This window comes from Rhinopithecus bieti, unplaced genomic scaffold, assembly GCF_001698545.2.
Source record: "Rhinopithecus bieti isolate Rb0 unplaced genomic scaffold, ASM169854v2 scaffold_9973, whole genome shotgun sequence".
Classification (NCBI taxonomy): domain Eukaryota; kingdom Metazoa; phylum Chordata; class Mammalia; order Primates; family Cercopithecidae; genus Rhinopithecus; species Rhinopithecus bieti.
Window position 1 is genome coordinate 182,736 of NW_016806267.1, and position 10,540 is coordinate 193,275.

The window sequence follows — 10,540 nt, forward strand, 5'->3', positions numbered from 1 at the left end:
TATTGCAATAGTTCCTGAGGTGGACATCGATATACATAAGTCATTAAATGAAAAAAGACATTAAATCTTCTAAGAAGGCTGGAAAGTGAGTGAAACATTTTGGAAAGATTTCCATATAAAATGGTTGACCTTGGTGAGTAAAAAATGCTAAGGATAGGGAGAAACTGGAACCCTTGTGCATTGCTGGTGGGCATGTAAAATGGTACGGCCATGATGAAAAACATTATGGTGGTTCCTCAAAAAATTAAACAAAATTACCACATAATCCAGCAATTCCACTTCTAGGTATATACCCCTCAACATTGAAATCATGTACTTAAAGAGGTATATGTATACTAATGTTCATAACAGCATTGTTCACAATGGCCAAAATGTGGCGGCAACCCAAATGTCCATCAACAAATGAAATGTTAAACAAAATGTGGTATTTACGTAAATGGAATATTTTTCAGCCTTAAAGAGGAATAAAATTCTTTTTTCTTTTTTCTTTCTTTTTTTTTTTTTTGATACGGAGTTTTACTCTTGTTGCCTAGCCTGGAGTGCAATGGTACAATCTTGGCTCACCGCAACCTCCGCCTCCAGGGTTCAAGCAATTCTCCTGCCTCTGCTTCCTGAGTAGCTGGGATTACAGGCATGAGCCACCATGCCCAGCTAATTTTGTATTTTTAGTAGAGACGGGGTTTCTCCATATTGGTCAGTCTGGTCTCGAACTCCCAACCTCAGGTGATCCACCTGCCTTGGCCTCGCAAAGAGCTGGGATTATAGGTGTGAGCCACCACGCCCAGCCTTGAAATTCTTATAGATGTTACAACATGTGTGAATCTTGAAGACATTATGCTAAATGAAATATGCCAGATAAAAAAGAATCATATGGTATGATTTCACTTTTAAATGAGGTACCTGGACTAGCCAAATTCAGAAAGCAGCATGATAGTTACTAGAGGTTGGGTAGTAATAGCAGTTATGGGTACTGAGTTTCAGTCTGGAATGATGAAGAATTTCTGGAGATGGATAGGGTGATGGTTGCCCAAAAATATGAATCTACTTAATGCTGCTGAATTGTACATACAAAAATTGTTCAAATAGTAAGTTTTATGTTTTATGTACTTTACCACAGTAAAATATTCTAAATATTTTAAACTCGATTTGACGTAAATATTTATATTTTTGAAAATACAGAACACTTAGAAAATAATCCCCCCAAATTTATTACTCTCATAGCTCAAAGATACTCACCCTAGTAATGTAGACTATTTTTTTCCTTTTTACTATACTTATTTGAACATAGCCATGACTATGTAGTAAATACAATTTTATACTTTGCTTTTCCTTCTTAATACTACATATGCCCATGGCATTAAAAACTTATATACACATTTTAATGAGTATAGTATTCCATTATGTGAACATACTATAATTTATTTATTAAACCATAACTGAGCAGTTATATCGATCTCAAATATTGTTATTGAATTAATTATGCACAAAGAACATTTTTACTTATAATGTTTCCTATATTTAAATTACACTTTTAGGATGAATTTACAAAATTGAAATTTTAGTAAAACTATTGTTTTACAAAAGCAAAAGCAACCAAATTGTTTGCCAAAAAAGGTGTTACCAATTTTTACTCCTATTTGTAAAGCATGCAAATACCCATTTTATCATAATCTTTAGAGCATTAGTTCTTAACTTTGGCTACCTGTTAAAATCACCTAAAGATACTTTAAAATTTTTAATACCCAAACCAAACCCACAATGATTAAATCAGAATTTCTGGAGGTAGGGCCCAAATGTCAGCATTTCTTAAAATTTTCCAAACGCTTCAACAGTCTCGCCTGATTGAAAACCATTGTTTAATGTTTTCCAAGCTTGCCTTAAGATCAACTAGGTTGGGAATGGGGGTAACTGGTTTCTGTCTCCTATTGCCAGTCAATTGAATTCGAGTTCTGCACACTTGCTTCCTGGGTCCATTTACTGAGATTTTGCTTTGGTGGTTTTGAGGGGATTCCTATAAATTTGTGTTTTTATGCATAACCCCAGAAAGACTGATCTTGAACACCAAGAATTATGATTTTTAATATTATGGTTGCAAGTTTGACAGGGAAAAGGTGCTACCTTGTTTGAAATTACGTATTATTATTGTAGTGGACAAATTTTCTATAAATTTCTCATAGGATTGTATATCCTGCTTTGTAAACTTTATGTTCAGGTTCTTTGTCTTTCTCAATTGATATTTTATCTTTCATATTGATTTATAATGTCTTCTTTTATCACATATATTAACCCTTTTGTATGACATATTTGTAAATTGATTTCCAGCTCATTTGCCTTTTAAATTATGCTGTATTCTTCTTGGACATAAGGAATTTTCTTACATATGTAGATAATTTTCATCCGTGATTTCTTTCATTGCTTTTAAACTTAGAAAGTTCACTCTCATCCAGAATTTAATTATTATTTACACATTTTCTTTTTATTAAAAATATTTTTTAGTATTTGCATTCTCTTTACATTTAACACAAGGGAATATCTGAAAGGTATTTATGTGTAAGATAGGTTTGCCGCCACCCAAACAGTCCATCAACAGGTAAATAATAATGCTGACACAATTTTTGAATTCAGAACTTAAATGAAGGATTTCAGGTATCTTTTTCTTTACAATAGAAAATATATTGCTGGGCCAGGCACAGTGACTGACTCCTCTAATCTCAGCACTTTGGGAGGCAAAGGCAGGAGGATTGCTTGAGCTCAGGAGTCCCAGACCAGCAACACAGCAAGACCCCATCTCTACAAAAAAATAAGAAAGCTTTAACTGGGTATGGTGGTGCATGCCTGTAGTCCCAGCTACTTGGGAGGCTGAGGTATGAGGATTGCTTGAGCCCAGGAGGTTGAGACTGCAGTGAGCTGTGATCGTGCCACTGCACTCCAGCCTGCACAACAGAGCAAGACCCTGTCTTAAAAAACAAACAAAAAAGAAAATATATCACCTTCCTTTTGTTTTTTTGTTTGTTTTTTTTCTCCAAGAGTATTGTTCTGTCGCCCCCAGCTGGAGTGCAACGTTACAATCTCGGCTTACTGCAACCTCTACCTCCTGGGTTCCAGCAATTCTCCTGCCTCAGCCTCCCGAGTAGCTGGGATTACAGGCATGTGCCACCATGCCCAGCTAATTTTTGCATTTTTAGTAAAGACGGGGTTTCATCATGTTGGCCAAGCTGGTCTCAAACTCCTGACCTTGTGATCCACCTGCCTCGGCCTCCCAAAGTGCTGGATTGCAGGCATCAGCCACCGTGCCCAGCCTCACCTTCCTTTAAATGAAATTTGTAAACTTTAAGCTTCTAAAATGTAGAGACTGTGTCTGTCCATTTTATCTTTTGATTTTAGTATTTATATTCTTATGGCACTCAAAATTATTATGTCATAAGGGTAGATCAGAGGAAAAATAACTGAGGTAGCGGGAACAGCAGTAAAAATTAAACCAAGCGCATGCCTTTTCATCTTTTATTTAAATACATTCCCTCTATCTCTTACCTGTGACATCTGATGACAGTGGACTTCTTTCTATGGGAGGAGAGTGAAGACTGTCCTTTTGTTACCCAGTTGACCGCACTGAGTCAGGGCTTTCTTTACATGCCAGGCATGTGAAGTAATGTTGTCAGTAGTAGCCACAGTGCTCTCTCATCTGTTAATACCTCTTTAATGTCGTTGAAATAATGGGCCAAGGAAAGCATGTAATAACTCACCCTAAGCTTGATTTAAAAATTCTGACCACTGAGCATGCAGAGTTTTCCGAATGATACATCATAGACCTACAGCATCCTATTTTTAGATGTGCAGCATACAATTTTTGCCTCCACAGAATTTTTGTCATTATTTCACTCTGATTTTCTGCGTACTCTTTAAAGTCTGCATGATTTAGACTTCAGAGTGGAAAAGTCACTGAACTGCTTATAATCTTCCATGTCACTGACGTATCCCTTCACATCCTAAGAAACAAGAGTTGCACCAGCTTCAATATGGGGAAAAACAGGTGGCTGCAAGGAGGCACAAAAGTTGCAATTGCTCCAGTTTATCTGATTCAGCTCGATTAATCAGAGGCGGGATTATATCTATTTCCACAGGTCAAGTTTGTGTTATTTTACGCCAATATTTATTTTAAAAACGTGAAGGAGAAATCATCCCAGAAGCAAAGGAGGAAAACGAAATCTCTTCAATAACATGTTCAATTTAGACTTGTAGATTTGTACTCATGAAGATTTACAACTTGTGCAAATGTATAGACACAAAGGAGAGAAACAATGAAGGTCACCTATTTTCAGATAACAAGCAGGGGTAGCAGCGTTTCTGTGCGTATACACTGACCATAGTGGCAACAATAGTCCAACATTTACTGTATGCACACCTGTGATTCTGCAGTTGACAAATATTAAAAGTCAATGTGATGGATGTTGTTGGGCAAGTCGCCTACCAACATCACTCTGCTCAATTTCCTTATCTGCCAGCCATTTCTCTTTTCCCTGCAATATTGTTATGGCAATTAATTAGTGTATTTATCCAGGAAATATTTACAGAGCATCTTATGTGTATAACATTCTCTAGGGGTATAGATCTAAGGGACACAGTCTCTGCCTGCCAGAAATTAGGGAAGCAGACCAGCAAAAAAGCAATTATTGTAGCCTGTGATAAATTCTATGGGAAATATACGAAGAGCATCTAATCCAGACTGGGGCACTGGGAGAGTGGTAGTGAGGACATGATATATGTGCTGAGTCATGAAGGATAAATAGGAGAGCAGCTAACCAGGCGAAGCATGCCAAATGCACCAAAGCATGAGAGAACATGCATTTTACTTTTGTGTGTGCAAGTAGTTCTGTATTTTTGGAGTATTGACTATTACAAGTTTGGGAACAATCAAGGAATTTGACGGGTCCAGATCACGAGGGCTTTTTTTTTTTTTTTTTTTTTTTGGCATCTTAAAGAATTTGGATTTCCACTTGCAAGCCATGGGGAGACATTGAAGGGTTTTAAGCAGCAGCAGACTAAAAAAGTCAGATTTGCATTTTAAAAAGAACCTCTGCAGGAAGTCCAAAGGAATATTAAGGTAAATGAAACTTCTGGGAACAGTATAAAGTCTTATACATTACATGTTAAATAAATCATACCACAAGTGCCTGGTAGCCAAAGGAAGGAGGTGGGTTCTCATTTCTAGAAACTCATTTTGTAATTCACTGACAACAGCATCCAGAACATGAATATCCTTGTTTTAGTTTCAGTTTATTCAGTTGTGCTGGACACCTTCAAAGAGGACATTGTCACCATAGCAAACCTGATTGAAATGCCCAAGAGAAGCACTTCCACCTGGTGAGCCTCAGTTCTTTCTCTGTGAAGAAGGCTCTTCTTGTAGTGTGTCTCCGCATTCAGCATGTCACATTCATACACACTGAGCAGTGACACTCAGTCCTTGCTAGGGTGTTCTTTTAGTCACTATTTTTTTTCCTCAGCCACCTAGAGCTATAGTATACAGCTCCACATGAAGGTTTTGTGATGCTTAACAAACAATTATTTTTCAGGCTGCTGAGTGACCCACTTCAACCTTAATAGTCACCAACCACCTCTATGTCCTACCCAAATAATGATGTTTTTGGTGGGTCTTGAATCCAGCTGCTAGTCTGACTGCATTCCACAACATCATTGCTAGAGAGCCTGCCTTGAATTTAATCTCTATGGAGCTGGTGTGGTGACACTGCTGAGTCCAAATTCTGTAAGATGCATCTGTGATACACCCAGAGCTATTTCCAGTATTAGAAGACTCAGACAATTGAAAACGCTAAAAAAAAAATAATGGAGCCTGCTATGGTTTGACTGCGTCCCCTTCAAAATTCAGGTGTTGCTAATGTGATAAAATTAAGAGGTGAGGCCTTTGATTAGGCCATAAGCGCTCCTCCCTTATTGGTGGGATTAGGTGCCTCTGTAAAGGCACCAGATGAAGGGAGTTTGTCGTCTCTTGCCATTCTTCCTTCTGCTATGTGAGGACAGAGCAGGCATATTGATCTTGGACTTCCTGGCCTTCAGAACTGTGATAAATAAATTTCATTACTTTAAGTGAAACAACTGAGAGACAGAAAGTCAAATACTGCATGTTCTCACTTATAAGTGGGAAGTAAATAATGTGTACACATGGACATAGGGAGTGGAATAATAGACATTGGAGACCAGAAGGATGGGAGAGTTGCAGGGGTTGAGGGGTGAGAAATTACCTATTAAATAAAGTGTACACTATTTGGGTGATGGCTACACTAAACGCCCAGACTTCACAACTACACAACATATCCATGTAATAAAAGTGCACATATACTTCCTAAATCTATAAAAACAATAATACAAATAAAATAAAAGACTTGTAAGCTTGCTTTCTCTTTTAAAAAATAAATTTTTGTTCTTTATATATTACCCAGTCTGTGATATTTCATTATAGTAGCACAAACGAGACTAAGAGCCTTGTTCTACCTTTTCAATAACTGACTCTTAAATGTTAAACATCTCTTGATGCTCCTGGTAGTACAAAGATTGTTTGGATAGCACTCAGACATTTAAAGAAAAAGAAGACAGTTGGTGGGGCATGTTGATTGTTCCTAATGCAAGGTTATATTTCACTGTTGCAGTGTATCCAAGGTTATATTTCATTGTTGTAGTCAGTAATTACTAAATACGAGTGGAATTACTAATCCCCAACCTATGTTTCGATTAATACAAGATAGGGCAAAATCAAGGCAACCCACCATTTTGGAGAAGGACTTTAAGGGCATGATAGGTAAGATCACGTGTATACAAATGGTTCCTAGGACCCATTGGTTCTCAAACCAGATATTTAAGAGTAAATAAATTGTGTTTGTAATAGCATATCAAAACTGTTGCAAAGTAAAATTTCTTAGCATGCATAGTTAGGTTATGTCACTCAAAAGAGGAAGCTTCACTGAGGTGGCAGGATTATTAGAGCGCAGGATTTTGAAGCTACAGTGAGATATAATCACACCCCTGCACTCCAGCCTGGGCAAAGCAAGGCCCTGCTAAACACACACACACACATACACACACACACAATACAAAACAGGGGCAGCTTCCGCAAAGCAACATTCAATGTTGCTGATTCAAAGCAAGTGAGCTTGCCAATGTGTTTCCTATTCTGTCTAGAAGATGAAGTGTCCTGGCACGTGAAATTCATTTGTTCAGTTCTTGTGACAGGAATATCTCTGTTAAGATGGCTCCTTTGGATGATATTCTAATGGTATTAAAAGTTATCTATGTTTTCCATTAACTTACTGAAAATTTTTTTAAAACTTTAATGTTTTGGATTATTCATAGATAAAATAAATATAGGCAATATTTTTTAAAATGATTGGTATTTTGCCTGTTTAAGAAATGTTTAGTCATTTGCATGGATAAAAGACAAATATTTTATTTATTTATTATTTGTGAATTTATTTTGAGACAGAGTCTTGCTCTGTCACCCAGGCTACAGCGCAGTGGCACAATCTTAGCTCACTGCAACCTCTGCCTCCCAGGCTAAGTGATTCTCATGTCTCAGCCTCCTAAGTGGCTGGGGATTACAGGCATGCACTACCACTCCTGGATAATTTTTGTATTTTTAATAGACAAGGGGTTTCACTATGTAATACATTTTGCAAATGTTACTTCAATATCAACTTTCAAGGACCAAAATAAACCACAAATCAGCTTCATTTATGAGTAAATACAAAATTGGCTGAGCACAGTGGCTCACACCTGTAATCCCAGCACTTTGGGAGGCCCAGGCAGTCAGATCAAACAAGGTCAGAAGTTCAAGACCAGCCTGGCCAATATGGTGAAACCCCATCTCTACTGAAAATACAAAAATTAGCCAGGTGTGGTGGTGGGTGCCTGCAATCCCAGCTACTTGGGAGGCAGAGGCAGGAGAATCACTTGAACTCAGGACCTGGAGGTTGCAATGAGCCAAGATTGTGCCACTGCACTCAGTCTGGGTGACAGAGGCAGACTCTGTCTCAAAAAAAAAAACAAAACAAAACAAAAGAAAAGAAAAAGTTATAAAGGAATATGTATTAACTCAACCTGATAGTATCAATATAATTTTATACCACAACTATGATTTATTTTAGGAATTAGTGGATGATTTAATACTATAAATCTATTAATATGGGACATTAATTTGATGTAATATGTGAACATAATTTATCTAATTAGGATATTAAATGAAAAAAGCAAAATCATTCGAACACAACAATAATTATTATTTAACTTAGCAATAACAGATTATGGTATGTTAGAAATGAATCACTTCACAATCGAATAAAAATTTAACAGATATACAATAAATATAAGAAAAAATGCGAAGCTTCACAAAGGCAAGGTTTGAAACTTTACTAAGAAACATAAAAGAAGATTTGCGCTGATAATATACCACATTCCTGGATAAAATACTTAATAGTAAAGACATTAATTAGATTTATAACTACAATGTGATTTCAGTCAAAAATCGTAAATGGCTTTGATACTTAGGAAAATAACTGGAATCATTTAGAAAGGGAGATAGTGAGCACAGACTTTCCCTGTGAGAACGAGAACAGTATGGTACTAATGAAGGAAAAGCCATGCCAGAAGATCATATCTGAAAACTCAGAAACACACCCAAACCATATGATCTTTCTTTCTTTCTTTATTTTCTTCAGATGGAGTCTTGCTCTGTTGCCCAGGCTAGAGTGCAGTGGCGTGATTTTGGCTCACTGCAACCTCCATCTCCCAGGTTCAAGTGATTCTCTCGCCTCAGCCTCCCTGGTAGCCAGGATTACAGGCACCCGCCACCATGCCCAGCTACTTTTTGTATTTTTAGTAGAGACGGGGTTTCACCATTGGCCAGGCTGGACTTGAACTCCTGCCTCAAGTGATCTGCCTGCCGCGGCCTCCCAAAGAGCTGGGATTACAGGTGTGTGCTACCATGCCTGGCTGTATTATCTGTATTTCTATATGAAGCATTTTAAATCAAAGGAAGCATTTTGTTATATAGAAGGCCAAGGAAACTGGTTGTTTATAAAATACTAAAATTACAATTCCATTTAAAAAATTGATGTAAAAGTGACTAAAAGGGCAAACTACACATAAAGGAGGAAACATAAGCAAAATACTAGGAGTTCAGAGGATTCTGCCAGAATGATGGTAGTGGGTGGTAGAATCTTTTATGAGTCTTCTCAAATCTCACCATTCAAACACATAGGGAAATTAGGATATGAAAGTCTAACTTGAAGACAGCATCTACAACAAATGGAGGTGACAAGACATCCTCATTAACCCTAAAGTATGAGTGAGTAAGGACAAACCACCAGCAGCTACAAGATCAGTGTGGTGTCAGCATCTGCAAAGGAGGAAGCAGAAGACAGCAACAGTGTATCTGACAGACATCAGAACACCTGATTAACTAAAAGTTACTAATCCAAAGTTTAGCAAAGCACTTGAGGAACATTAGCTACAACTTTATGGGTGTTGCTTTGCACAATTCATAACAGGTGAATGCAAGTGGTCTACATAAAATACTATAGAAGCTAGCAAAGAAGGTGAGACATAAACTCTCAGCATTAACCAACCACATTTCCTTTCAAAGTCTCATACTGCTGGGAATAGAAAACAATTTTAGCATAACAAAAACAACAGAGGAAAAATGAAATAATGTTCACATAAAAGTGCAGATAGGAACAGAGCTAGAAAAACTAAAAATAAGCTGCAATAATCTTGACCCAATTGATATTTATGGAATGCTACCCTCAGCGATTGCAGAATATATATTTTCAGCATGTGTGATACATTCACCAATATAATACACGTGTTGGGTTCTAAAATTAGTTTTACTAATTCCAAAAGTATTGAAATTGAAATAGAGTATATTGTCTGATCATGACATAGTTAAATTAGCATTCATTTACAATAAAACATCTAGGAAAACCTCAATATTTAGAAATTTAACAAACAATTTCTAAATAATTCATGGGTCAAAGGAAAAAAAGAAAATTAAATGCTCAAACTGAACGATAATGTGAAAACAATATATTAAAATGTGTGGGGCATAGCAAAAGTGGTATTTAGGAAGACACTCAAAGCTTTAAAAGTTACAAAAGAAGGACCTAAAATGAAGAGCTAAGGTACCACCAGAAGAAGCTAAGAAAAAAAGAGCAAAGTAAATAGAAGACAGAAATAATAAAGCTGAGAGCAGAAAGTAATGAAATAGACAGCAGACAACAATAGAAAAAATTAATGCAGATACCTGGTTCTTTGAAGATATCAACAAAATTGATAAGCACCAAGTAAATGTGATCACTGTTTCACAGAGAGAGAGAAAGGAGGGAGAAAGAAAAAATTGCTAATATTAGAAACGAAAGGTCTTACAAATATTAATGGAAAATAATGCAATATTGTCAACAACCTTTATTTTAAAAATTCTATAACTTTAATGAAATGGATAAATTTATTGACAAATGTAACATAAAATATGACAATA